Source organism: Botryllus schlosseri, chromosome 1 (assembly GCF_051294905.1).
Source record: "Botryllus schlosseri isolate E-star chromosome 1, Bs_hap1, whole genome shotgun sequence".
Classification (NCBI taxonomy): Eukaryota; Metazoa; Chordata; class Ascidiacea; order Stolidobranchia; family Styelidae; genus Botryllus; species Botryllus schlosseri.
The window spans coordinates 18,734,990-18,756,981 of NC_137236.1; the positions used below are offsets into that span (position 1 = coordinate 18,734,990).

General features: G+C 45.8%; 36 non-coding genes and 18 pseudogenes across 36 annotated transcripts; all 54 read left to right on the top strand.

Annotated features, from left to right (window-relative positions):
• The first annotated feature begins 110 nt into the window (after positions 1 to 110).
• On the top strand, positions 111 to 229 carry LOC145452373 (5S ribosomal RNA). The gene has a single exon (XR_013919329.1). It is a non-coding gene; the product is annotated as a 5S ribosomal RNA (ribosomal RNA).
• A 176-nt stretch (positions 230 to 405) lies between these two features.
• On the top strand, positions 406 to 525 carry LOC145450320 (5S ribosomal RNA; annotated as a pseudogene).
• Positions 526 to 919: 394 nt separating this feature from the next.
• Positions 920 to 1,038, top strand: LOC145452326 (5S ribosomal RNA). Its single transcript, XR_013919301.1, has one exon. It is a non-coding gene; the product is annotated as a 5S ribosomal RNA (ribosomal RNA).
• A 356-nt stretch (positions 1,039 to 1,394) lies between these two features.
• On the top strand, positions 1,395 to 1,513 carry LOC145454251 (5S ribosomal RNA; annotated as a pseudogene).
• Positions 1,514 to 1,869: 356 nt separating this feature from the next.
• On the top strand, positions 1,870 to 1,988 carry LOC145452289 (5S ribosomal RNA). The gene has a single exon (XR_013919282.1). It is a non-coding gene; the product is annotated as a 5S ribosomal RNA (ribosomal RNA).
• Positions 1,989 to 2,164: 176 nt separating this feature from the next.
• LOC145454488 (5S ribosomal RNA) lies at positions 2,165 to 2,285 on the top strand (annotated as a pseudogene).
• Positions 2,286 to 3,028: 743 nt separating this feature from the next.
• On the top strand, positions 3,029 to 3,147 carry LOC145452380 (5S ribosomal RNA). The gene has a single exon (XR_013919334.1). It is a non-coding gene; the product is annotated as a 5S ribosomal RNA (ribosomal RNA).
• A 176-nt stretch (positions 3,148 to 3,323) lies between these two features.
• LOC145451104 (5S ribosomal RNA) lies at positions 3,324 to 3,432 on the top strand (annotated as a pseudogene).
• A 743-nt stretch (positions 3,433 to 4,175) lies between these two features.
• LOC145452388 (5S ribosomal RNA) lies at positions 4,176 to 4,294 on the top strand. Its single transcript, XR_013919337.1, has one exon. It is a non-coding gene; the product is annotated as a 5S ribosomal RNA (ribosomal RNA).
• A 176-nt stretch (positions 4,295 to 4,470) lies between these two features.
• On the top strand, positions 4,471 to 4,589 carry LOC145452394 (5S ribosomal RNA). Its single transcript, XR_013919339.1, has one exon. It is a non-coding gene; the product is annotated as a 5S ribosomal RNA (ribosomal RNA).
• A 176-nt stretch (positions 4,590 to 4,765) lies between these two features.
• LOC145452402 (5S ribosomal RNA) lies at positions 4,766 to 4,884 on the top strand. The gene has a single exon (XR_013919342.1). It is a non-coding gene; the product is annotated as a 5S ribosomal RNA (ribosomal RNA).
• Positions 4,885 to 5,060: 176 nt separating this feature from the next.
• Positions 5,061 to 5,179, top strand: LOC145452416 (5S ribosomal RNA). The gene has a single exon (XR_013919350.1). It is a non-coding gene; the product is annotated as a 5S ribosomal RNA (ribosomal RNA).
• Positions 5,180 to 5,355: 176 nt separating this feature from the next.
• On the top strand, positions 5,356 to 5,464 carry LOC145451111 (5S ribosomal RNA; annotated as a pseudogene).
• Positions 5,465 to 6,207: 743 nt separating this feature from the next.
• LOC145453848 (5S ribosomal RNA) lies at positions 6,208 to 6,326 on the top strand. Its single transcript, XR_013919940.1, has one exon. It is a non-coding gene; the product is annotated as a 5S ribosomal RNA (ribosomal RNA).
• Positions 6,327 to 6,502: 176 nt separating this feature from the next.
• On the top strand, positions 6,503 to 6,620 carry LOC145450604 (5S ribosomal RNA; annotated as a pseudogene).
• A 176-nt stretch (positions 6,621 to 6,796) lies between these two features.
• On the top strand, positions 6,797 to 6,915 carry LOC145453661 (5S ribosomal RNA). Its single transcript, XR_013919867.1, has one exon. It is a non-coding gene; the product is annotated as a 5S ribosomal RNA (ribosomal RNA).
• Positions 6,916 to 7,091: 176 nt separating this feature from the next.
• Positions 7,092 to 7,210, top strand: LOC145452421 (5S ribosomal RNA). Its single transcript, XR_013919354.1, has one exon. It is a non-coding gene; the product is annotated as a 5S ribosomal RNA (ribosomal RNA).
• A 176-nt stretch (positions 7,211 to 7,386) lies between these two features.
• Positions 7,387 to 7,495, top strand: LOC145451116 (5S ribosomal RNA; annotated as a pseudogene).
• A 743-nt stretch (positions 7,496 to 8,238) lies between these two features.
• LOC145453855 (5S ribosomal RNA) lies at positions 8,239 to 8,357 on the top strand. Its single transcript, XR_013919947.1, has one exon. It is a non-coding gene; the product is annotated as a 5S ribosomal RNA (ribosomal RNA).
• Positions 8,358 to 8,533: 176 nt separating this feature from the next.
• LOC145450612 (5S ribosomal RNA) lies at positions 8,534 to 8,651 on the top strand (annotated as a pseudogene).
• Positions 8,652 to 8,827: 176 nt separating this feature from the next.
• Positions 8,828 to 8,946, top strand: LOC145452429 (5S ribosomal RNA). The gene has a single exon (XR_013919356.1). It is a non-coding gene; the product is annotated as a 5S ribosomal RNA (ribosomal RNA).
• A 176-nt stretch (positions 8,947 to 9,122) lies between these two features.
• On the top strand, positions 9,123 to 9,241 carry LOC145452435 (5S ribosomal RNA). Its single transcript, XR_013919361.1, has one exon. It is a non-coding gene; the product is annotated as a 5S ribosomal RNA (ribosomal RNA).
• A 176-nt stretch (positions 9,242 to 9,417) lies between these two features.
• On the top strand, positions 9,418 to 9,537 carry LOC145450328 (5S ribosomal RNA; annotated as a pseudogene).
• A 394-nt stretch (positions 9,538 to 9,931) lies between these two features.
• On the top strand, positions 9,932 to 10,050 carry LOC145452308 (5S ribosomal RNA). The gene has a single exon (XR_013919292.1). It is a non-coding gene; the product is annotated as a 5S ribosomal RNA (ribosomal RNA).
• Positions 10,051 to 10,406: 356 nt separating this feature from the next.
• On the top strand, positions 10,407 to 10,525 carry LOC145453390 (5S ribosomal RNA). The gene has a single exon (XR_013919750.1). It is a non-coding gene; the product is annotated as a 5S ribosomal RNA (ribosomal RNA).
• A 176-nt stretch (positions 10,526 to 10,701) lies between these two features.
• Positions 10,702 to 10,820, top strand: LOC145454133 (5S ribosomal RNA; annotated as a pseudogene).
• Positions 10,821 to 11,174: 354 nt separating this feature from the next.
• LOC145452954 (5S ribosomal RNA) lies at positions 11,175 to 11,293 on the top strand. The gene has a single exon (XR_013919601.1). It is a non-coding gene; the product is annotated as a 5S ribosomal RNA (ribosomal RNA).
• A 176-nt stretch (positions 11,294 to 11,469) lies between these two features.
• LOC145454496 (5S ribosomal RNA) lies at positions 11,470 to 11,590 on the top strand (annotated as a pseudogene).
• A 743-nt stretch (positions 11,591 to 12,333) lies between these two features.
• LOC145452440 (5S ribosomal RNA) lies at positions 12,334 to 12,452 on the top strand. Its single transcript, XR_013919363.1, has one exon. It is a non-coding gene; the product is annotated as a 5S ribosomal RNA (ribosomal RNA).
• A 176-nt stretch (positions 12,453 to 12,628) lies between these two features.
• LOC145453478 (5S ribosomal RNA) lies at positions 12,629 to 12,747 on the top strand. The gene has a single exon (XR_013919795.1). It is a non-coding gene; the product is annotated as a 5S ribosomal RNA (ribosomal RNA).
• A 356-nt stretch (positions 12,748 to 13,103) lies between these two features.
• On the top strand, positions 13,104 to 13,222 carry LOC145454259 (5S ribosomal RNA; annotated as a pseudogene).
• Positions 13,223 to 13,398: 176 nt separating this feature from the next.
• Positions 13,399 to 13,517, top strand: LOC145452445 (5S ribosomal RNA). The gene has a single exon (XR_013919365.1). It is a non-coding gene; the product is annotated as a 5S ribosomal RNA (ribosomal RNA).
• Positions 13,518 to 13,693: 176 nt separating this feature from the next.
• On the top strand, positions 13,694 to 13,802 carry LOC145451121 (5S ribosomal RNA; annotated as a pseudogene).
• Positions 13,803 to 14,545: 743 nt separating this feature from the next.
• On the top strand, positions 14,546 to 14,664 carry LOC145452451 (5S ribosomal RNA). Its single transcript, XR_013919371.1, has one exon. It is a non-coding gene; the product is annotated as a 5S ribosomal RNA (ribosomal RNA).
• Positions 14,665 to 14,840: 176 nt separating this feature from the next.
• Positions 14,841 to 14,958, top strand: LOC145450619 (5S ribosomal RNA; annotated as a pseudogene).
• A 176-nt stretch (positions 14,959 to 15,134) lies between these two features.
• Positions 15,135 to 15,253, top strand: LOC145453562 (5S ribosomal RNA). Its single transcript, XR_013919824.1, has one exon. It is a non-coding gene; the product is annotated as a 5S ribosomal RNA (ribosomal RNA).
• A 176-nt stretch (positions 15,254 to 15,429) lies between these two features.
• Positions 15,430 to 15,548, top strand: LOC145452458 (5S ribosomal RNA). Its single transcript, XR_013919377.1, has one exon. It is a non-coding gene; the product is annotated as a 5S ribosomal RNA (ribosomal RNA).
• A 176-nt stretch (positions 15,549 to 15,724) lies between these two features.
• Positions 15,725 to 15,843, top strand: LOC145453369 (5S ribosomal RNA). The gene has a single exon (XR_013919743.1). It is a non-coding gene; the product is annotated as a 5S ribosomal RNA (ribosomal RNA).
• A 176-nt stretch (positions 15,844 to 16,019) lies between these two features.
• Positions 16,020 to 16,138, top strand: LOC145452463 (5S ribosomal RNA). The gene has a single exon (XR_013919383.1). It is a non-coding gene; the product is annotated as a 5S ribosomal RNA (ribosomal RNA).
• Positions 16,139 to 16,314: 176 nt separating this feature from the next.
• Positions 16,315 to 16,433, top strand: LOC145452469 (5S ribosomal RNA). Its single transcript, XR_013919385.1, has one exon. It is a non-coding gene; the product is annotated as a 5S ribosomal RNA (ribosomal RNA).
• A 176-nt stretch (positions 16,434 to 16,609) lies between these two features.
• Positions 16,610 to 16,729, top strand: LOC145450335 (5S ribosomal RNA; annotated as a pseudogene).
• Positions 16,730 to 17,123: 394 nt separating this feature from the next.
• LOC145454529 (5S ribosomal RNA) lies at positions 17,124 to 17,242 on the top strand (annotated as a pseudogene).
• A 354-nt stretch (positions 17,243 to 17,596) lies between these two features.
• On the top strand, positions 17,597 to 17,715 carry LOC145453183 (5S ribosomal RNA). The gene has a single exon (XR_013919644.1). It is a non-coding gene; the product is annotated as a 5S ribosomal RNA (ribosomal RNA).
• Positions 17,716 to 18,071: 356 nt separating this feature from the next.
• On the top strand, positions 18,072 to 18,190 carry LOC145452040 (5S ribosomal RNA). The gene has a single exon (XR_013919176.1). It is a non-coding gene; the product is annotated as a 5S ribosomal RNA (ribosomal RNA).
• A 356-nt stretch (positions 18,191 to 18,546) lies between these two features.
• Positions 18,547 to 18,665, top strand: LOC145452055 (5S ribosomal RNA). Its single transcript, XR_013919182.1, has one exon. It is a non-coding gene; the product is annotated as a 5S ribosomal RNA (ribosomal RNA).
• A 176-nt stretch (positions 18,666 to 18,841) lies between these two features.
• LOC145452484 (5S ribosomal RNA) lies at positions 18,842 to 18,960 on the top strand. Its single transcript, XR_013919389.1, has one exon. It is a non-coding gene; the product is annotated as a 5S ribosomal RNA (ribosomal RNA).
• A 176-nt stretch (positions 18,961 to 19,136) lies between these two features.
• LOC145452489 (5S ribosomal RNA) lies at positions 19,137 to 19,255 on the top strand. Its single transcript, XR_013919392.1, has one exon. It is a non-coding gene; the product is annotated as a 5S ribosomal RNA (ribosomal RNA).
• Positions 19,256 to 19,431: 176 nt separating this feature from the next.
• LOC145453375 (5S ribosomal RNA) lies at positions 19,432 to 19,550 on the top strand. The gene has a single exon (XR_013919744.1). It is a non-coding gene; the product is annotated as a 5S ribosomal RNA (ribosomal RNA).
• Positions 19,551 to 19,726: 176 nt separating this feature from the next.
• Positions 19,727 to 19,845, top strand: LOC145452498 (5S ribosomal RNA). The gene has a single exon (XR_013919397.1). It is a non-coding gene; the product is annotated as a 5S ribosomal RNA (ribosomal RNA).
• A 176-nt stretch (positions 19,846 to 20,021) lies between these two features.
• Positions 20,022 to 20,140, top strand: LOC145452504 (5S ribosomal RNA). Its single transcript, XR_013919400.1, has one exon. It is a non-coding gene; the product is annotated as a 5S ribosomal RNA (ribosomal RNA).
• Positions 20,141 to 20,316: 176 nt separating this feature from the next.
• On the top strand, positions 20,317 to 20,436 carry LOC145450347 (5S ribosomal RNA; annotated as a pseudogene).
• A 394-nt stretch (positions 20,437 to 20,830) lies between these two features.
• LOC145454533 (5S ribosomal RNA) lies at positions 20,831 to 20,949 on the top strand (annotated as a pseudogene).
• Positions 20,950 to 21,303: 354 nt separating this feature from the next.
• On the top strand, positions 21,304 to 21,422 carry LOC145453190 (5S ribosomal RNA). The gene has a single exon (XR_013919645.1). It is a non-coding gene; the product is annotated as a 5S ribosomal RNA (ribosomal RNA).
• Positions 21,423 to 21,778: 356 nt separating this feature from the next.
• On the top strand, positions 21,779 to 21,897 carry LOC145452061 (5S ribosomal RNA). The gene has a single exon (XR_013919185.1). It is a non-coding gene; the product is annotated as a 5S ribosomal RNA (ribosomal RNA).
• The last annotated feature ends 95 nt before the right edge of the window (positions 21,898 to 21,992 follow it).

Consider the following 21,992-nt stretch of genomic DNA (forward strand, 5'->3'; position numbering starts at 1 on the left):
TCGCGCGAAATTTGTAATTGTAGTCGGCCTAACGCATTTTCATTATATCGCAATCGTCTTAGAGAAACGGACAATGTCACATAAAACGGCAGAAACTGTCTCGATCTGTCGCCTACGACCATACCACGTTGAATATACCCGATCTCGTCCGATCTCGGAAGTCAAGTAACGTTGGGCCCGGTTAGTACTTGCATGGGTGACCGGCTGGGAATACCGGGTGTAGTAGGCGGCATTTTCATTTTTTTCGCACAAACTCGATCAATTTGATCGCTGCGCTGTATTCACGTATGAAGTATCGCGCGAAATTTGTAATTGTAGTCGGCCTAACGCATTTTCATTATATCGCAATCGTCTTAGAGAAACGGACAATGTCACATAAAACGGCAGAAACTGTCTCGATCTGTCGCCTACGACCATACCACGTTGAATATACCCGATCTCGTCCGATCTCGGAAGTCAAGTAACGTTGGGCCCGGTTAGTACTTGCATGGGTGACCGGCTGGGAATACCGGGTGTAGGTAGGCGGCTTTTGCATTTTTTGTGCGCAAACTCGATCGTTTTGATTGCAACTGTTTTGTATGCGCACGTAGGCCTACGTACAACTATGATTGTCATCATTTGCTGGCCGCCGCTTATTTCAATTGGTAGTTATACTAGGCCTGACACATTGTCATTATATCGAAATCTCGTGCTGTTTTCACATGACGAAAAGTGCAATAAAATAACTACTCTGACAGCGAGAGCTTACTTGTGTGTTTGTCGACAAGATACAAGAACAGAGCAGGACGCCAATGATATTCGACCTCTAATTGGTCAGAAAGTGCCTCGGCGCAATAAGACTATCTACTATTCTGGCGTCTCGTCGACAGCATGGCGACGGAAATTGTCACATAAAACGGCACAGATCGTAACCACTGTCGCCTACGACCATACCACGTTGAATATACCCGATCTCGTCCGATCTCGGAAGTCAAGCAACGTTGGGCCCGGTTAGTACTTGCATGGGTGACCGGCAGGGAATACCGGGTGTAGTAGGCGGCTTTTTCATTTTTTTCGCACAAACTCGATCAATTTGATCGCTGCGCTGTATTCACGTATGAAGTATCGCGCGAAATTTGTAATTGTAGTCGGCCTAACACATTTTCATGATATCGAAATCTCGTGCTGTTTTTACATGACGAAAATTCCAATAAAATAACTACACTGACAGCGAGAGCTTACTTGTCTGTTTTTCGAGCAGACACAAGAACAGAGCAGGACGCCAATGATATTCGACCTCTAGTTGGTCAGAAAGTGCCTCGGCGCAATAAGACTATCTATACTATTCTGGCGTCTCGTCGACAGCATGGCGACGTAAATTGTCACTAAAAACGGCACAGATCGTAACCACTGTCGCCTACGACCATACCACGTTGAATATACCCGATCTCGTCCGATCTCGGAAGTCAAGCAATGTTTGGCCCGGTTAGTACTTGCATGGGTGACCGGCTGGGAATACCGGGTGTAGTAGGCGGCTTTTTCATTTTTTTCGCACAAACTCGATCAATTTGATCGCTGCGCTGTATTCACGTATGAAGTATCGCGCGAAATTTGTAATTGTAGTCGGCCTAACACATTTTCATGATATCGAAATCTCGTGCTGTTTTTACATGACGAAAATTCCAATAAAATAACTACTCTGACAGCGAGAGCTTACTTGTCTGTTTTTCGAGCAGACACAAGAACAGAGCAGGACGCCAATGATATTCGACCTCTAGTTGGTCAGAAAGTGCCTCGGCGCAATAAGACTATCTATACTATTCTGGCGTCTCGTCGACAGCATGGCGACGGAAATTGTCACATAAAACGGCACAGATCATAACCACTGTCGCCTATGACCATACCACGTTGAATATACCCGATCTCGTCCGATCTCGGAAGTCAAGCAACGTTGGGCCCGGTTAGTACTTGCATGGGTGACCGGCTGGGAATACCGGGTGTAGTAGGCGGCTTTTTCATTTTTTTCGCACAAACTCGATCAATTTGATCGTTGCGCTGTATTCACGTATGAAGTATCGCGCGAAATTTGTAATTGTAGTCGGCCTAACGCATTTTCATTATATCGCAATCGTCTTAGAGAAACGGACAATGTCACATAAAACGGCAGAAACTGTCACGATCTGTCGCCTACGACCATACCACGTTGAATATATACCCGATCTCGTCCGATCTCGGAAGTCAAGTAACGTTGGGCCCGGTTAGTACTTGCATGGGTGACCGGCTGGGAATACCGGGTGTAGTAGGCGGCTTTTTCATTTTTTTCGCACAAACTCGATCAATTTGATCGCTGCGCTGTATTCACGGCGTCCTAAACATAGAAGATATGCGGAAACTAGAAATCGCCAAGTTTATGTATCAGTTTCACTGCGGTCGTTGCCCCGAATACTTCAATGACTTCTTTACCTCTGAATCAAAAGCGCACAAGTACAACACACGCGCGTCCATGTCGTCCAAATATCATATGATCGACCGCGAAGATCATCGCTCCATCAAATATGCCGGACCTGATGTGTGGAACAGTATCCCGCCGGCCATCCGACAGTCGACGAGCATGTCCACATTCAAGTCGAAATACAAGCAATTACTACTAAATAAATACAGTACATCTTCAAGATTACCGGACCACGACTGACCTATCGATCTCGCTTCCCATGACATGCCGCCCTATTTCTTGTCGCATTCTTTTTCTATACTATCTTCTTTACTTTCATTCAGTGTGCATGCCTCCTCTTTACATCGCCTAGGCCAAGGTGGGTGTCAGATTCCATAGACTACTCCTTGTCGCTTCGACATCTTCCTGTCTTTTCATTGTATCGCATTTTTGTGGTGTATTGAACTGATAAAATTGCTAATAAACCAATGATGATAATGATGAAGTATCGCGCGAAATTTGTAATTGTAGTCGGCCTAACGCATTTTCATTATATCGCAATCGTCTTAGAGAAACGGACAATGTCACATAAAACGGCAGAAACTGTCTCGATCTGTCGCCTACGACCATACCACGTTGAATATACCCGATCTCGTCCGATCTCGGAAGTCAAGTAACGTTGGGCCCGGTTAGTACTTGCATGGGTGACCGGCTGGGAATACCGGGTGTAGTAGGCGGCTTTTTCATTTTTTTCGCACAAACTCGATCAATTTGATCGCTGCGCTGTATTCACGTATGAAGTATCGCGCGAAATTTGTAATTGTAGTCGGCCTAACGCATTTTCATTATATCGCAATCGTCTAAAAGAAACGGATAATGTCACATAAAACGGCAGAAACTGACACGATCTGTCGCCTACGACCATACCACGTTGAATATACCCGATCTCGGAAGTCAAGTAACGTTGGGCCCGGTTAGTACTTGCATGGGTGACCGGCTGGGAATACCGGGTGTAGTAGGCGGCTTTTTCATTTTTTTCGCACAAACTCGATCAATTTGATCGCTGCGCTGTATTCACGGCGTCCTAAACATTGAAGATATGCGGAAACTAGAAATCGCCAAGTTTATGTATCAGTTTCACTGCGGTCGTTGCCCCGAATACTTCAATGACTTCTTTACCTCTGAATCAAAAGCGCACAAGTACAACACACGCGCGTCCATGTCGTCCAAATATCATATGATCGACCGCGAAGATCATCGCTCCATCAAATATGCCGGACCTGATGTGTGGAACAGTATCCCGCCGGCCATCCGACAGTCGACGAGCATGTCCACATTCAAGTCGAAATACAAGCAATTACTACTAAATAAATACAGTACATCCTCAAGATTACCGGACCACGACTGACCTATCGATCTCGCTTCCCATGACATGCCGCCCTATTTCTTGTCGCATTCTTTTTCTATACTATCTTCTTTACTTTCATTCAGTGTGCATGCCTCCTCTTTACATCGCCTAGGCCAAGGTGGGTGTCAGATTCCATAGACTACTCCTTGTCGCTTCGACATCTTCCTGTCTTTTCATTGTATCGCATTTTTGTGGTGTATTGAACTGATAAAATTGCTAATAAACCAATGATGATGATGATGAAGTATCGCGCGAAATTTGTAATTGTAGTCGGCCTAACGCATTTTCATTATATCGCAATCGTCTTAGAGAAACGGACAATGTCACATAAAACGGCAGAAACTGTCTCGATCTGTCGCCTACGACCATACCACGTTGAATATACCCGATCTCGTCCGATCTCGGAAGTCAAGTAACGTTGGGCCCGGTTAGTACTTGCATGGGTGACCGGCTGGGAATACCGGGTGTAGTAGGCGGCTTTTTCATTTTTTTCGCACAAACTCGATCAATTTGATCGCTGCGCTGTATTCACGTATGAAGTATCGCGCGAAATTTGTAATTGTAGTCGGCCTAACGCATTTTCATTATATCGCAATCGTCTTAGAGAAACGGACAATGTCACATAAAACGGCAGAAACTGTCTCGATCTGTCGCCTACGACCATACCACGTTGAATATACCCGATCTCGTCCGATCTCGGAAGTCAAGTAACGTTGGGCCCGGTTAGTACTTGCATGGGTGACCGGCTGGGAATACCGGGTGTAGTAGGCGGCATTTTCATTTTTTTCGCACAAACTCGATCAATTTGATCGCTGCGCTGTATTCACGTATGAAGTATCGCGCGAAATTTGTAATTGTAGTCGGCCTAACGCATTTTCATTATATCGCAATCGTCTTAGAGAAACGGACAATGTCACATAAAACGGCAGAAACTGTCTCGATCTGTCGCCTACGACCATACCACGTTGAATATACCCGATCTCGTCCGATCTCGGAAGTCAAGTAACGTTGGGCCCGGTTAGTACTTGCATGGGTGACCGGCTGGGAATACCGGGTGTAGTAGGCGGCATTTTCATTTTTTTCGCACAAACTCGATCAATTTGATCGCTGCGCTGTATTCACGTATGAAGTATCGCGCGAAATTTGTAATTGTAGTCGGCCTAACGCATTTTCATTATATCGCAATCGTCTTAGAGAAACGGACAATGTCACATAAAACGGCAGAAACTGTCACGATCTGTCGCCTACGACCATACCACGTTGAATATACCCGATCTCGTCCGATCTCGGAAGTCAAGTAACGTTGGGCCCGGTTAGTACTTGCATGGGTGACCGGCTGGGAATACCGGGTGTAGTAGGCGGCTTTTTCATTTTTTTCGCACAAACTCGATCAATTTGATCGCTGCGCTGTATTCACGTATGAAGTATCGCGCGAAATTTGTAATTGTAGTCGGCCTAACGCATTTTCATTATATCGCAATCGTCTAAAAGAAACGGATAATGTCACATAAAACGGCAGAAACTGACACGATCTGTCGCCTACGACCATACCACGTTGAATATACCCGATCTCGGAAGTCAAGTAACGTTGGGCCCGGTTAGTACTTGCATGGGTGACCGGCTGGGAATACCGGGTGTAGTAGGCGGCTTTTTCATTTTTTTCGCACAAACTCGATCAATTTGATCGCTGCGCTGTATTCACGGCGTCCTAAACATTGAAGATATGCGGAAACTAGAAATCGCCAAGTTTATGTATCAGTTTCACTGCGGTCGTTGCCCCGAATACTTCAATGACTTCTTTACCTCTGAATCAAAAGCGCACAAGTACAACACACGCGCGTCCACGTCGTCCAAATATCATATGATCGACCGCGAAGATCATCGCTCCATCAAATATGCCGGACCTGATGTGTGGAACAGTATCCCGCCGGCCATCCGACAGTCGACGAGCATGTCCACATTCAAGTCGAAATACAAGCAATTACTACTAAATAAATACAGTACATCCTCAAGATTACCGGACCACGACTGACCTATCGATCTCGCTTCCCATGACATGCCGCCCTATTTCTTGTCGCATTCTTTTTCTATACTATCTTCTTTACTTTCATTCAGTGTGCATGCCTCCTCTTTACATCGCCTAGGCCAAGGTGGGTGTCAGATTCCATAGACTACTCCTTGTCGCTTCGACATCTTCCTGTCTTTTCATTGTATCGCATTTTTGTGGTGTATTGAACTGATAAAATTGCTAATAAACCAATGATGATGATGATGAAGTATCGCGCGAAATTTGTAATTGTAGTCGGCCTAACGCATTTTCATTATATCGCAATCGTCTTAGAGAAACGGACAATGTCACATAAAACGGCAGAAACTGTCTCGATCTGTCGCCTACGACCATACCACGTTGAATATACCCGATCTCGTCCGATCTCGGAAGTCAAGTAACGTTGGGCCCGGTTAGTACATGCATGGGTGACCGGCTGGGAATACCGGGTGTAGTAGGCGGCTTTTTCATTTTTTTCGCACAAACTCGATCAATTTGATCGCTGCGCTGTATTCACGTATGAAGTATCGCGCGAAATTTGTAATTGTAGTCGGCCTAACGCATTTTCATTATATCGCAATCGTCTTAGAGAAACGGACAATGTCACATAAAACGGCAGAAACTGTCTCGATCTGTCGCCTACGACCATACCACGTTGAATATACCCGATCTCGTCCGCTCTCGGAAGTCAAGTAACGTTGGGCCGGTTAGTACTTGAATGGGTGACCGGCTGGGAATACCGGGTGTAGTAGGCGGCTTTTTCATTTTTTTCGCACAAACTCGATCAATTTGATCGCTGCGCTGTATTCACGTATGAAGTATTGCGCGAAATTTGTAATTGTAGTCGGCCTAACGCATTTTCATTATATCGCAATCGTCTTAGAGAAACGGACAATGTCACATAAAACGGCAGAAACTGTCTCGATCTGTCACCTACGACCATACCACGTTGAATATACCCGATCTCGTCCGATCTCGGAAGTCAAGTAACGTTGGGCCCGGTTAGTACTTGCATGGGTGACCGGCTGGGAATACCGGGTGTAGTAGGCGGCTTTTTCATTTTTTTCGCACAAACTCGATCAATTTGATCGCTGCGCTGTATTCACGTATGAAGTATCGCGCGAAATTTGTAATTGTAGTCGGCCTAACGCATTTTCATTATATCGCAATCGTCTTAGAGAAACGGACAATGTCACATAAAACGGCAGAAACTGTCACGATCTGTCGCCTACGACCATACCACGTTGAATATACCCGATCTCGTCCGATCTCGGAAGTCAAGTAACGTTGGGCCCGGTTAGTACTTGCATGGGTGACCGGCTGGGAATACCGGGTGTAGTAGGCGGCTTTTTCATTTTTTTCGCACAAACTCGATCAATTTGATCGCTGCGCTGTATTCACGTATGAAGTATCGCGCGAAATTTGTAATTGTAGTCGGCCTAACGCATTTTCATTATATCGCAATCGTCTAAAAGAAACGGATAATGTCACATAAAACGGCAGAAACTGACACGATCTGTCGCCTACGACCATACCACGTTGAATATACCCGATCTCGGAAGTCAAGTAACGTTGGGCCCGGTTAGTACTTGCATGGGTGACCGGCTGGGAATACCGGGTGTAGTAGGCGGCTTTTTCATTTTTTTCGCACAAACTCGATCAATTTGATCGCTGCGCTGTATTCACGGCGTCCTAAACATTGAAGATATGCGGAAACTAGAAATCGCCAAGTTTATGTATCAGTTTCACTGCGGTCGTTGCCCCGAATACTTCAATGACTTCTTTACCTCTGAATCAAAAGCGCACAAGTACAACACACGCGCGTCCACGTCGTCCAAATATCATATGATCGACCGCGAAGATCATCGCTCCATCAAATATGCCGGACCTGATGTGTGGAACAGTATCCCGCCGGCCATCCGACAGTCGACGAGCATGTCCACATTCAAGTCGAAATACAAGCAATTACTACTAAATAAATACAGTACATCCTCAAGATTACCGGACCACGACTGACCTATCGATCTCGCTTCCCATGACATGCCGCCCTATTTCTTGTCGCATTCTTTTTCTATACTATCTTCTTTACTTTCATTCAGTGTGCATGCCTCCTCTTTACATCGCCTAGGCCAAGGTGGGTGTCAGATTCCATAGACTACTCCTTGTCGCTTCGACATCTTCCTGTCTTTTCATTGTATCGCATTTTTGTGGTGTATTGAACTGATAAAATTGCTAATAAACCAATGATGATGATGATGAAGTATCGCGCGAAATTTGTAATTGTAGTCGGCCTAACGCATTTTCATTATATCGCAATCGTCTTAGAGAAACGGACAATGTCACATAAAACGGCAGAAACTGTCTCGATCTGTCGCCTACGACCATACCACGTTGAATATACCCGATCTCGTCCGATCTCGGAAGTCAAGTAACGTTGGGCCCGGTTAGTACATGCATGGGTGACCGGCTGGGAATACCGGGTGTAGTAGGCGGCTTTTTCATTTTTTTCGCACAAACTCGATCAATTTGATCGCTGCGCTGTATTCACGTATGAAGTATCGCGCGAAATTTGTAATTGTAGTCGGCCTAACGCATTTTCATTATATCGCAATCGTCTTAGAGAAACGGACAATGTCACATAAAACGGCAGAAACTGTCTCGATCTGTCGCCTACGACCATACCACGTTGAATATACCCGATCTCGTCCGCTCTCGGAAGTCAAGTAACGTTGGGCCGGTTAGTACTTGAATGGGTGACCGGCTGGGAATACCGGGTGTAGTAGGCGGCTTTTTCATTTTTTTCGCACAAACTCGATCAATTTGATCGCTGCGCTGTATTCACGTATGAAGTATTGCGCGAAATTTGTAATTGTAGTCGGCCTAACGCATTTTCATTATATCGCAATCGTCTTAGAGAAACGGACAATGTCACATAAAACGGCAGAAACTGTCTCGATCTGTCGCCTACGACCATACCACGTTGAATATACCCGATCTCGTCCGATCTCGGAAGTCAAGTAACGTTGGGCCCGGTTAGTACTTGCATGGGTGACCGGCTGGGAATACCGGGTGTAGTAGGCGGCTTTTTCATTTTTTTCGCACAAACTCGATCAATTTGATCGCTGCGCTGTATTCACGTATGAAGTATCGCGCGAAATTTGTAATTGTAGTCGGCCTAACGCATTTTCATTATATCGCAATCGTCTTAGAGAAACGGACAATGTCACATAAAACGGCAGAAACTGTCTCGATCTGTCGCCTACGACCATACCACGTTGAATATACCCGATCTCGTCCGATCTCGGAAGTCAAGTAACGTTGGGCCCGGTTAGTACTTGCATGGGTGACCGGCTGGGAATACCGGGTGTAGTAGGCGGCTTTTTCATTTTTTTCGCACAAACTCGATCAATTTGATCGCTGCGCTGTATTCACGTATGAAGTATCGCGCGAAATTTGTAATTGTAGTCGGCCTAACGCATTTTCATTATATCGCAATCGTCTTAGAGAAACGGACAATGTCACATAAAACGGCAGAAACTGTCTCGATCTGTCGCCTACGACCATACCACGTTGAATATACCCGATCTCGTCCGATCTCGGAAGTCAAGTAACGTTGGGCCCGGTTAGTACTTGCATGGGTGACCGGCTGGGAATACCGGGTGTAGGTAGGCGGCTTTTGCATTTTTTGTGCGCAAACTCGATCGTTTTGATTGCAACTGTTTTGTATGCGCACGTAGGCCTACGTACAACTATGATTGTCATCATTTGCTGGCCGCCGCTTATTTCAATTGGTAGTTATACTAGGCCTGACACATTGTCATTATATCGAAATCTCGTGCTGTTTTCACATGACGAAAAGTGCAATAAAATAACTACTCTGACAGCGAGAGCTTACTTGTGTGTTTGTCGACAAGATACAAGAACAGAGCAGGACGCCAATGATATTCGACCTCTAATTGGTCAGAAAGTGCCTCGGCGCAATAAGACTATCTACTATTCTGGCGTCTCGTCGACAGCATGGCGACGGAAATTGTCACATAAAACGGCACAGATCGTAACCACTGTCGCCTACGACCATACCACGTTGAATATACCCGATCTCGTCCGATCTCGGAAGTCAAGCAACGTTGGGCCCGGTTAGTACTTGCATGGGTGACCGACAGGGAATACCGGGTGTAGTAGGCGGCTTTTTCATTTTTTTCGCACAAACTCGATCAATTTGATCGCTGCGCTGTATTCACGTATGAAGTATCGCGCGAAATTTGTAATTGTAGTCGGCCTAACACATTTTCATGATATCGAAATCTCGTGCTGTTTTTACATGACGAAAATTCCAATAAAATAACTACTCTGACAGCGAGAGCTTACTTGTCTGTTTTTCGAGCAGACACAAGAACAGAGCAGGACGCCAATGATATTCGACCTCTAGTTGGTCAGAAAGTGCCTCGGCGCAATAAGACTATCTATACTATTCTGGCGTCTCGTCGACAGCATGGCGACGTAAATTGTCACTAAAAACGGCACAGATCGTAACCACTGTCGCCTACGACCATACCACGTTGAATATACCCGATCTCGCCCGATCTCGGAAGTCAAGCAACGTTGGGCCCGGTTAGTACTTGCATGGGTGACCGGCTGGGAATACCGGGTGTAGTAGGCGGCTTTTTCATTTTTTTCGCACAAACTCGATCAATTTGATCGCTGCGCTGTATTCACGTATGAAGTATCGCGCGAAATTTGTAATTGTAGTCGGCCTAACGCATTTTCATTATATCGCAATCGTCTTAGAGAAACGGACAATGTCACATAAAACGGCAGAAACTGTCTCGATCTGTCGCCTACGACCATACCACGTTGAATATACCCGATCTCGTCCGATCTCAGAAGTCAAGTAACGTTGGGCCCGGTTAGTACTTGCATGGGTGACCGGCTGGGAATACCGGGTGTAGTAGGCGGCTTTTTCATTTTTTTCACACAAACTCGATCAATTTGATCGCTGCGCTGTATTCACGTATGAAGTATCGCGCGAAATTTGTAATTGTAGTCGGCCTAACACATTTTCATGATATCGCAATCTCGTGCTGTTTTGACATGACGAAAATTCCAATAAAATAACTACTCTGACAGCGAGAGCTTACTTGTCTGTTTTTCGACCAGACACAAGAACAGAGCAGGACGCCAATGATATTCGACCTCTAGTTGGTCAGAAAGTGCCTCGGCGCAATAAGACTATCTACTATTCTGGCGTCTCGTCGACAGCATGGCGACGGAGATTGTCACATAAAACGGCACAGATCGTAACCACTGTCGCCTACGACCAAACCACGTTGAATATACCCGATCTCGTCCGATCTCGGAAGTCAAGCAACGTTGGGCCCGGTTAGTACTTGCATGGGTGACCGGCTGGGAATACCGGGTGTAGTAGGCGGCTTTTTCATTTTTTTCGCACAAACTCGATCAATTTGATCGCTGCGCTATATTCACGTATGAAGTATCGCGCGAAATTTGTAATTGTAGTCGGCCTAACGCATTTTCATTATATCGCAATCGTCTTAGAGAAACGGACAATGTCACATAAAACGGCAGAAACTGTCACGATCTGTCGCCTACGACCATACCACGTTGAATATATACCCGATCTCGTCCGATCTCGGAAGTCAAGTAACGTTGGGCCCGGTTAGTACTTGCATGGGTGACCGGCTGGGAATACCGGGTGTAGTAGGCGGCTTTTTCATTTTTTTCGCACAAACTCGATCAATTTGATCGCTGCGCTGTATTCACGGCGTCCTAAACATAGAAGATATGCGGAAACTAGAAATCGCCAAGTTTATGTATCAGTTTCACTGCGGTCGTTGCCCCGAATACTTCAATGACTTCTTTACCTCTGAATCAAAAGCGCACAAGTACAACACACGCGCGTCCATGTCGTCCAAATATCATATGATCGACCGCGAAGATCATCGCTCCATCAAATATGCCGGACCTGATGTGTGGAACAGTATCCCGCCGGCCATCCGACAGTCGACGAGCATGTCCACATTCAAGTCGAAATACAAGCAATTACTACTAAATAGATACAGTACATCCTCAAGATTACCGGACCACGACTGACCTATCGATCTCGCTTCCCATGACATGCCGCCCTATTTCTTGTCGCATTCTTTTTCTATACTATCTTCTTTACTTTCATTCAGTGTGCATGCCTCCTCTTTACATCGCCTAGGCCAAGGTGGGTGTCAGATTCCATAGACTACTCCTTGTCGCTTCGACATCTTCCTGTCTTTTCATTGTATCGCATTTTTGTGGTGTATTGAACTGATAAAATTGCTAATAAACCAATGATGATGATGATGAAGTATCGCGCGAAATTTGTAATTGTAGTCGGCCTAACGCATTTTCATTATATCGCAATCGTTTTAGAGAAACGGACAATGTCACATAAAACGGCAGAAACTGTCTCGATCTGTCGCCTACGACCATACCACGTTGAATATACCCGATCTCGTCCGATCTCGGAAGTCAAGTAACGTTGGGCCCGGTTAGTACTTGCATGGGTGACCGGCTGGGAATACCGGGTGTAGTAGGCGGCTTTTTCATTTTTTTCGCACAAACTCGATCAATTTGATCGCTGCGCTGTATTCACGTATGAAGTATCGCGCGAAATTTGTAATTGTAGTCGGCCTAACGCATTTTCATTATATCGCAATCGTCTTAGAGAAACGGACAATGTCACATAAAACGGCAGAAACTGTCTCGATCTGTCGCCTACGACTATACCACGTTGAATATACCCGATCTCGTCCGATCTCGGAAGTCAAGTAACGTTGGGCCCGGTTAGTACTTGCATGGGTGACCGGCTGGGAATACCGGGTGTAGTAGGCGGAATTTTCATTTTTTTCGCACAAACTCGATCAATTTGATCGCTGCGCTGTATTCACGTATGAAGTATCGGGCGAAATTTGTAATTGTAGTCGGCCTAACACATTTTCATGATATCGAAATCTCGTGCTGTTTTTACATGACGAAAATTCCAATAAAATAACTACTCTGACAGCGAGAGCTTACTTGTCTGTTTTTCGAGCAGACACAAGAACAGAGCAGGACGCCAATGATATTCGACCTCTAGTTGGTCAGAAAGTGCCTCGGCGCAATAAGACTATCTATACTATTCTGGCGTCTCGTCGACAGCATGGCGACGTAAATTGTCACTAAAAACGGCACAGATCGTAACCACTGTCGCCTACGACCATACCACGTTGAATATACCCGATCTCGTCCGATCTCGGAAGTCAAGCAATGTTTGGCCCGGTTAGTACTTGCATGGGTGACCGGCTGGGAATACCGGGTGTAGTAGGCGGCTTTTTCATTTTTTTCGCACAAACTCGATCAATTTGATCGCTGCGCTGTATTCACGTATGAAGTATCGCGCGAAATTTGTAATTGTAGTCGGCCTAACGCATTTTCATTATATCGCAATCGTCTTAGAGAAACGGACAATGTCACATAAAACGGCAGAAACTGTCACGATCTGTCGCCTACGACCATACCACGTTGAATATACCCGATCTCGTCCGATCTCGGAAGTCAAGTAACGTTGGGCCCGGTTAGTACTTGCATGGGTGACCGGCTGGGAATACCGGGTGTAGTAGGCGGCTTTTTCATTTTTTTCGCACAAACTCGATCAATTTGATCGCTGCGCTGTATTCACGTATGAAGTATCGCGCGAAATTTGTAATTGTAGTCGGCCTAACGCATTTTCATTATATCGCAATCGTCTAAAAGAAACGGATAATGTCACATAAAACGGCAGAAACTGACACGATCTGTCGCCTACGACCATACCACGTTGAATATACCCGATCTCGGAAGTCAAGTAACGTTGGGCCCGGTTAGTACTTGCATGGGTGACCGGCTGGGAATACCGGGTGTAGTAGGCGGCTTTTTCATTTTTTTCGCACAAACTCGATCAATTTGATCGCTGCGCTGTATTCACGGCGTCCTAAACATTGAAGATATGCGGAAACTAGAAATCGCCAAGTTTATGTATCAGTTTCACTGCGGTCGTTGCCCCGAATACTTCAATGACTTCTTTACCTCTGAATCAAAAGCGCACAAGTACAACACACGCGCGTCCACGTCGTCCAAATATCATATGATCGACCGCGAAGATCATCGCTCCATCAAATATGCCGGACCTGATGTGTGGAACAGTATCCCGCCGGCCATCCGACAGTCGACGAGCATGTCCACATTCAAGTCGAAATACAAGCAATTACTACTAAATAAATACAGTACATCCTCAAGATTACCGGACCACGACTGACCTATCGATCTCGCTTCCCATGACATGCCGCCCTATTTCTTGTCGCATTCTTTTTCTATACTATCTTCTTTACTTTCATTCAGTGTGCATGCCTCCTCTTTACATCGCCTAGGCCAAGGTGGGTGTCAGATTCCATAGACTACTCCTTGTCGCTTCGACATCTTCCTGTCTTTTCATTGTATCGCATTTTTGTGGTGTATTGAACTGATAAAATTGCTAATAAACCAATGATGATGATGATGAAGTATCGCGCGAAATTTGTAATTGTAGTCGGCCTAACGCATTTTCATTATATCGCAATCGTCTTAGAGAAACGGACAATGTCACATAAAACGGCAGAAACTGTCTCGATCTGTCGCCTACGACCATACCACGTTGAATATACCCGATCTCGTCCGATCTCGGAAGTCAAGTAACGTTGGGCCCGGTTAGTACTTGCATGGGTGACCGGCTGGGAATACCGGGTGTAGTAGGCGGCTTTTTCATTTTTTTCGCACAAACTCGATCAATTTGATCGCTGCGCTGTATTCACGTATGAAGTATCGCGCGAAATTTGTAATTGTAGTCGGCCTAACGCATTTTCATTATATCGCAATCGTCTTAGAGAAACGGACAATGTCACATAAAACGGCAGAAACTGTCTCGATCTGTCGCCTACGACCATACCACGTTGAATATACCCGATCTCGTCCGCTCTCGGAAGTCAAGTAACGTTGGGCCGGTTAGTACTTGAATGGGTGACCGGCTGGGAATACCGGGTGTAGTAGGCGGCTTTTTCATTTTTTTCGCACAAACTCGATCAATTTGATCGCTGCGCTGTATTCACGTATGAAGTATTGCGCGAAATTTGTAATTGTAGTCGGCCTAACGCATTTTCATTATATCGCAATCGTCTTAGAGAAACGGACAATGTCACATAAAACGGCAGAAACTGTCTCGATCTGTCGCCTACGACCATACCACGTTGAATATACCCGATCTCGTCCGATCTCGGAAGTCAAGTAACGTTGGGCCCGGTTAGTACTTGCATGGGTGACCGGCTGTGAATACCGGGTGTAGTAGGCGGCTTTTTCATTTTTTTCGCACAAACTCGATCAATTTGATCGCTGCGCTGTATTCACGTATGAAGTATCGCGCGAAATTTGTAATTGTAGTCGGCCTAACGCATTTTCATTATATCGCAATCGTCTTAGAGAAACGGACAATGTCACATAAAACGGCAGAAACTGTCTCGATCTGTCGCCTACGACCATACCACGTTGAATATACCCGATCTCGTCCGATCTCGGAAGTCAAGTAACGTTGGGCCCGGTTAGTACTTGCATGGGTGACCGGCTGGGAATACCGGGTGTAGTAGGCGGCTTTTTCATTTTTTTCGCACAAACTCGATCAATTTGATCGCTGCGCTGTATTCACGTATGAAGTATCGCGCAAAATTTGTAATTGTAGTCGGCCTAACGCATTTTCATTATATCGCAATCGTCTTAGAGAAACGGACAATGTCACATAAAACGGCAGAAACTGTCTCGATCTGTCGCCTACGACCATACCACGTTGAATATACCCGATCTCGTCCGATCTCGGAAGTCAAGTAACGTCGGGCCCGGTTAGTACTTGCATGGGTGACCAAATGGGAATACCGGGTGTAGTAGGCGGCTTTTTCATTTTTTTCGCACAAACTCGATCAATTTGATCGCTGCGCTGTATTCACGTATGAAGTATCGCGCGAAATTTGTAATTGTAGTCGGCCTAACGCATTTTCATTATATCGCAATCGTCTTAGAGAAACGGACAATGTCACATAAAACGGCAGAAACTGTCTCGATCTGTCGCCTACGACCATACCACGTTGAATATACCCGATCTCGTCCGATCTCGGAAGTCAAGTAACGTTGGGCCCGGTTAGTACTTGCATGGGTGACCGGCTGGGAATACCGGGTGTAGTAGGCGGCTTTTTCATTTTTTTCGCACAAACTCGATCAATTTGATCGCTGCGCTGTATTCACGTATGAAGTATCGCGCGAAATTTGTAATTGTAGTCGGCCTAACGCATTTTCATTATATCGCAATCGTCTTAGAGAAACGGACAATGTCACATAAAACGGCAGAAACTGTCTCGATCTGTCGCCTACGACCATACCACGTTGAATATACCCGATCTCGTCCGATCTCGGAAGTCAAGTAACGTTGGGCCCGGTTAGTACTTGCATGGGTGACCGGCTGGGAATACCGGGTGTAGTAGGCGGCTTTTTCATTTTTTTCGCACAAACTCGATCAATTTGATCGCTGCGCTGTATTCACGTATGAAGTATCGCGCGAAATTTGTAATTGTAGTCGGCCTAACGCATTTTCATTATATCGCAATCGTCTTAGAGAAACGGACAATGTCACATAAAACGGCAGAAACTGTCTCGATCTGTCGCCTACGACCATACCACGTTGAATATACCCGATCTCGTCCGATCTCGGAAGTCAAGTAACGTTGGGCCCGGTTAGTACTTGCATGGGTGACCGGCTGGGAATACCGGGTGTAGGTAGGCGGCTTTTGCATTTTTTGTGCGCAAACTCGATCGTTTTGATTGCAACTGTTTTGTATGCGCACGTAGGCCTACGTACAACTATGATTGTCATCATTTGCTGGCCGCCGCTTATTTCAATTGGTAGTTATACTAGGCCTGACACATTGTCATTATATCGAAATCTCGTGCTGTTTTCACATGACGAAAAGTGCAATAAAATAACTACTCTGACAGCGAGAGCTTACTTGTGTGTTTGTCGACAAGATACAAGAACAGAGCAGGACGCCAATGATATTCGACCTCTAATTGGTCAGAAAGTGCCTCGGCGCAATAAGACTATCTACTATTCTGGCGTCTCGTCGACAGCATGGCGACGGAAATTGTCACATAAAACGGCACAGATCGTAACCACTGTCGCCTACGACCATACCACGTTGAATATACCCGATCTCGTCCGATCTCGGAAGTCGAGCAACGTTGGGCCCGGTTAGTACTTGCATGGGTGACCGGCTGGGAATACCGGGTGTAGTAGACGGCTTTTTCATTTTTTTCGCACAAACTCGATCAATTTGATCGCTGCGCTGTATTCACGTATGAAGTATCGCGCGAAATTTGTAATTGTAGTCGGCCTAACACATTTTCATGATATCGCAATCTCGTGCTGTTTTGACATGACGAAAATTCCAATAAAATAACTACTCTGACAGCGAGAGCTTACTTGTCTGTTTTTCGACCAGACACAAGAACAGAGCAGGACGCCAATGATATTCGACCTCTAGTTGGTCAGAAAGTGCCTCGGCGCAATAAGACTATCTACTATTCTGGCGTCTCGTCGACAGCATGGCGACGGAAATTGTCACATAAAACGGCACAGATCGTAACCACTGTCGCCTACGACCATACCACGTTGAATATACCCGATCTCGTCCGATCTCGGAAGTCAAGCAACGTTGGGCCCGGTTAGTACTTGCATGGGTGACCGGCTGGGAATACCGGGTGTAGTAGACGGCTTTTTCATTTTTTTCGCACAAACTCGATCAATTTGATCGCTGCGCTGTATTCACGTATGAAGTATCGCGCGAAATTTGTAATTGTAGTCGGCCTAACACATTTTCATGATATCGAAATCTCGTGCTGTTTTTACATGACGAAAATTCCAATAAAATAACTACTCTGACAGCGAGAGCTTACTTGTCTGTTTTTCGACCAGACACAAGAACAGAGCAGGACGCCAATGATATTCGACCTCTTGTTGGTCAGAAAGTGCCTCGGCGCAATAAGACTATCTATACTATTCTGGCGTCTCGTCGACAGCATGGCGACGGAAATTGTCACATAAAACGGCACAGATCGTAACCACTGTCGCCTACGACCATACCACGTTGAATATACCCGATCTCGTCCGATCTCGGAAGTCAAGCAACGTTGGGCCCGGTTAGTACTTGCATGGGTGACCGGCTGGGAATACCGGGTGTAGTAGGCGGCTTTTTCATTTTTTTCGCACAAACTCGATCAATTTGATCGCTGCGCTGTATTCACGTATGAAGTATCGCGCGAAATTTGTAATTGTAGTCGGCCTAACACATTTTCATGATATCGAAATCTCGTGCTGTTTTTACATGACGAAAATTCCAATAAAATAACTACTCTGACAGCGAGAGCTTACTTGTCTGTTTTTCGACCAGACACAAGAACAGAGCAGGACGCCAATGATATTCGACCTCTTGTTGGTCAGAAAGTGCCTCGGCGCAATAAGACTATCTATACTATTCTGGCGTCTCGTCGACAGCATGGCGACGGAAATTGTCACATAAAACGGCACAGATCGTAACCACTGTCGCCTACGACCATACCACGTTGAATATACCCGATCTCGTCCGATCTCGGAAGTCAAGCAACGTTGGGCCCGGTTAGTACTTGCATGGGTGACCGGCTGGGAATACCGGGTGTAGTAGGCGGCTTTTTCATTTTTTTCGCACAAACTCGATCAATTTGATCGCTGCGCTGTATTCACGTATGAAGTATTGCGCGAAATTTGTAATTGTAGTCGGCCTAACGCATTTTCATTATATCGCAATCGTCTTAGAGAAACGGACAATGTCACATAAAACGGCAGAAACTGTCTCGATCTGTCGCCTACGACCATACCACGTTGAATATACCCGATCTCGTCCGATCTCGGAAGTCAAGTAACGTTGGGCCCGGTTAGTACTTGCATGGGTGACCGGCTGGGAATACCGGGTGTAGTAGGCGGCTTTTTCATTTTTTTCGCACAAACTCGATCAATTTGATCGCTGCGCTGTATTCACGTATGAAGTATCGCGCGAAATTTGTAATTGTAGTCGGCCTAACGCATTTTCATTATATCGCAATCGTCTTAGAGAAACGGACAATGTCACATAAAACGGCAGAAACTGTCTCGATCTGTCGCCTACGACCATACCACGTTGAATATACCCGATCTCGTCCGATCTCGGAAGTCAAGTAACGTTGGGCCCGGTTAGTACTTGCATGGGTGACCGGCTGGGAATACCGGGTGTAGTAGGCGGCTTTTTCATTTTTTTCGCACAAACTCGATCAATTTGATCGCTGCGCTGTATTCACGTATGAAGTATCGCGCAAAATTTGTAATTGTAGTCGGCCTAACGCATTTTCATTATATCGCAATCGTCTTAGAGAAACGGACAATGTCACATAAAACGGCAGAAACTGTCTCGATCTGTCGCCTACGACCATACCACGTTGAATATACCCGATCTCGTCCGATCTCGGAAGTCAAGTAACGTCGGGCCCGGTTAGTACTTGCATGGGTGACCAAATGGGAATACCGGGTGTAGTAGGCGGCTTTTTCATTTTTTTCGCACAAACTCGATCAATTTGATCGCTGCGCTGTATTCACGTATGAAGTATCGCGCGAAATTTGTAATTGTAGTCGGCCTAACGCATTTTCATTATATCGCAATCGTCTTAGAGAAACGGACAATGTCACATAAAACGGCAGAAACTGTCTCGATCTGTCGCCTACGACCATACCACGTTGAATATACCCGATCTCGTCCGATCTCGGAAGTCAAGTAACGTTGGGCCCGGTTAGTACTTGCATGGGTGACCGGCTGGGAATACCGGGTGTAGTAGGCGGCTTTTTCATTTTTTTCGCACAAACTCGATCAATTTGATCGCTGCGCTGTATTCACGTATGAAGTATCGCGCGAAATTTGTAATTGTAGTCGGCCTAACGCATTTTCATTATATCGCAATCGTCTTAGAGAAACGGACAATGTCACATAAAACGGCAGAAACTGTCTCGATCTGTCGCCTACGACCATACCACGTTGAATATACCCGATCTCGTCCGATCTCGGAAGTCAAGTAACGTTGGGCCCGGTTAGTACTTGCATGGGTGACCGGCTGGGAATACCGGGTGTAGTAGGCGGCTTTTTCATTTTTTTCGCACAAACTCGATCAATTTGATCGCTGCGCTGTATTCACGTATGAAGTATCGCGCGAAATTTGTAATTGTAGTCGGCCTAACGCATTTTCATTATATCGCAATCGTCTTAGAGAAACGGACAATGTCACATAAAACGGCAGAAACTGTCTCGATCTGTCGCCTACGACCATACCACGTTGAATATACCCGATCTCGTCCGATCTCGGAAGTCAAGTAACGTTGGGCCCGGTTAGTACTTGCATGGGTGACCGGCTGGGAATACCGGGTGTAGGTAGGCGGCTTTTGCATTTTTTGTGCGCAAACTCGATCGTTTTGATTGCAACTGTTTTGTATGCGCACGTAGGCCTACGTACAACTATGATTGTCATCATTTGCTGGCCGCCGCTTATTTCAATTGGTAGTTATACTAGGCCTGACACATTGTCATTATATCGAAATCTCGTGCTGTTTTCACATGACGAAAAGTGCAATAAAATAACTACTCTGACAGCGAGAGCTTACTTGTGTGTTTGTCGACAAGATACAAGAACAGAGCAGGACGCCAATGATATTCGACCTCTAATTGGTCAGAAAGTGCCTCGGCGCAATAAGACTATCTACTATTCTGGCGTCTCGTCGACAGCATGGCGACGGAAATTGTCACATAAAACGGCACAGATCGTAACCACTGTCGCCTACGACCATACCACGTTGAATATACCCGATCTCGTCCGATCTCGGAAGTCGAGCAACGTTGGGCCCGGTTAGTACTTGCATGGGTGACCGGCTGGGAATACCGGGTGTAGTAGACGGCTTTTTCATTTTTTTCGCACAAACTCGATCAATTTGATCGCTGCGCTGTATTCACGTATGAAGTATCGCGCGAAATTTGTAATTGTAGTCGGCCTAACACATTTTCATGATATCGCAATCTCGTGCTGTTTTGACATGACGAAAATTCCAATAAAATAACTACTCTGACAGCGAGAGCTTACTTGTCTGTTTTTCGACCAGACACAAGAACAGAGCAGGACGCCAATGATATTCGACCTCTAGTTGGTCAGAAAGTGCCTCGGCGCAATAAGACTATCTACTATTCTGGCGTCTCGTCGACAGCATGGCGACGGAAATTGTCACATAAAACGGCACAGATCGTAACCACTGTCGCCTACGACCATACCACGTTGAATATACCCGATCTCGTCCGATCTCGGAAGTCAAGCAACGTTGGGCCCGGTTAGTACTTGCATGGGTGACCGGCTGGGAATACCGGGTGTAGTAGACGGCTTTTTCATTTTTTTCGCACAAACTCGATCAATTTGATCGCTGCGCTGTATTCACGTATGAAGTATCGCGCGAAATTTGTAATTGTAGTCGGCCTAACACATTTTCATGATATCGAAATCTCGTGCTGTTTTTACATGACGAAAATTCCAATAAAATAACTACTCTGACAGCGAGAGCTTACTTGTCTGTTTTTCGACCAGACACAAGAACAGAGCAGGACGCCAATGATATTCGACCTCTTGTTGGTCAGAAAGTGCCTCGGCGCAATAAGACTATCTATACTATTCTGGCGTCTCGTCGACAGCATGGCGACGGAAATTGTCACATAAAACGGCACAGATCGTAACCACTGTCGCCTACGACCATACCACGTTGAATATACCCGATCTCGTCCGATCTCGGAAGTCAAGCAACGTTGGGCCCGGTTAGTACTTGCATGGGTGACCGGCTGGGAATACCGGGTGTAGTAGGCGGCTTTTTCATTTTTTTCGCACAAACTCGATCAATTTGATCGCTGCGCTGTATTCACGTATGAAGTATCGCGCGAAATTTGTAATTGTAGTCGGCC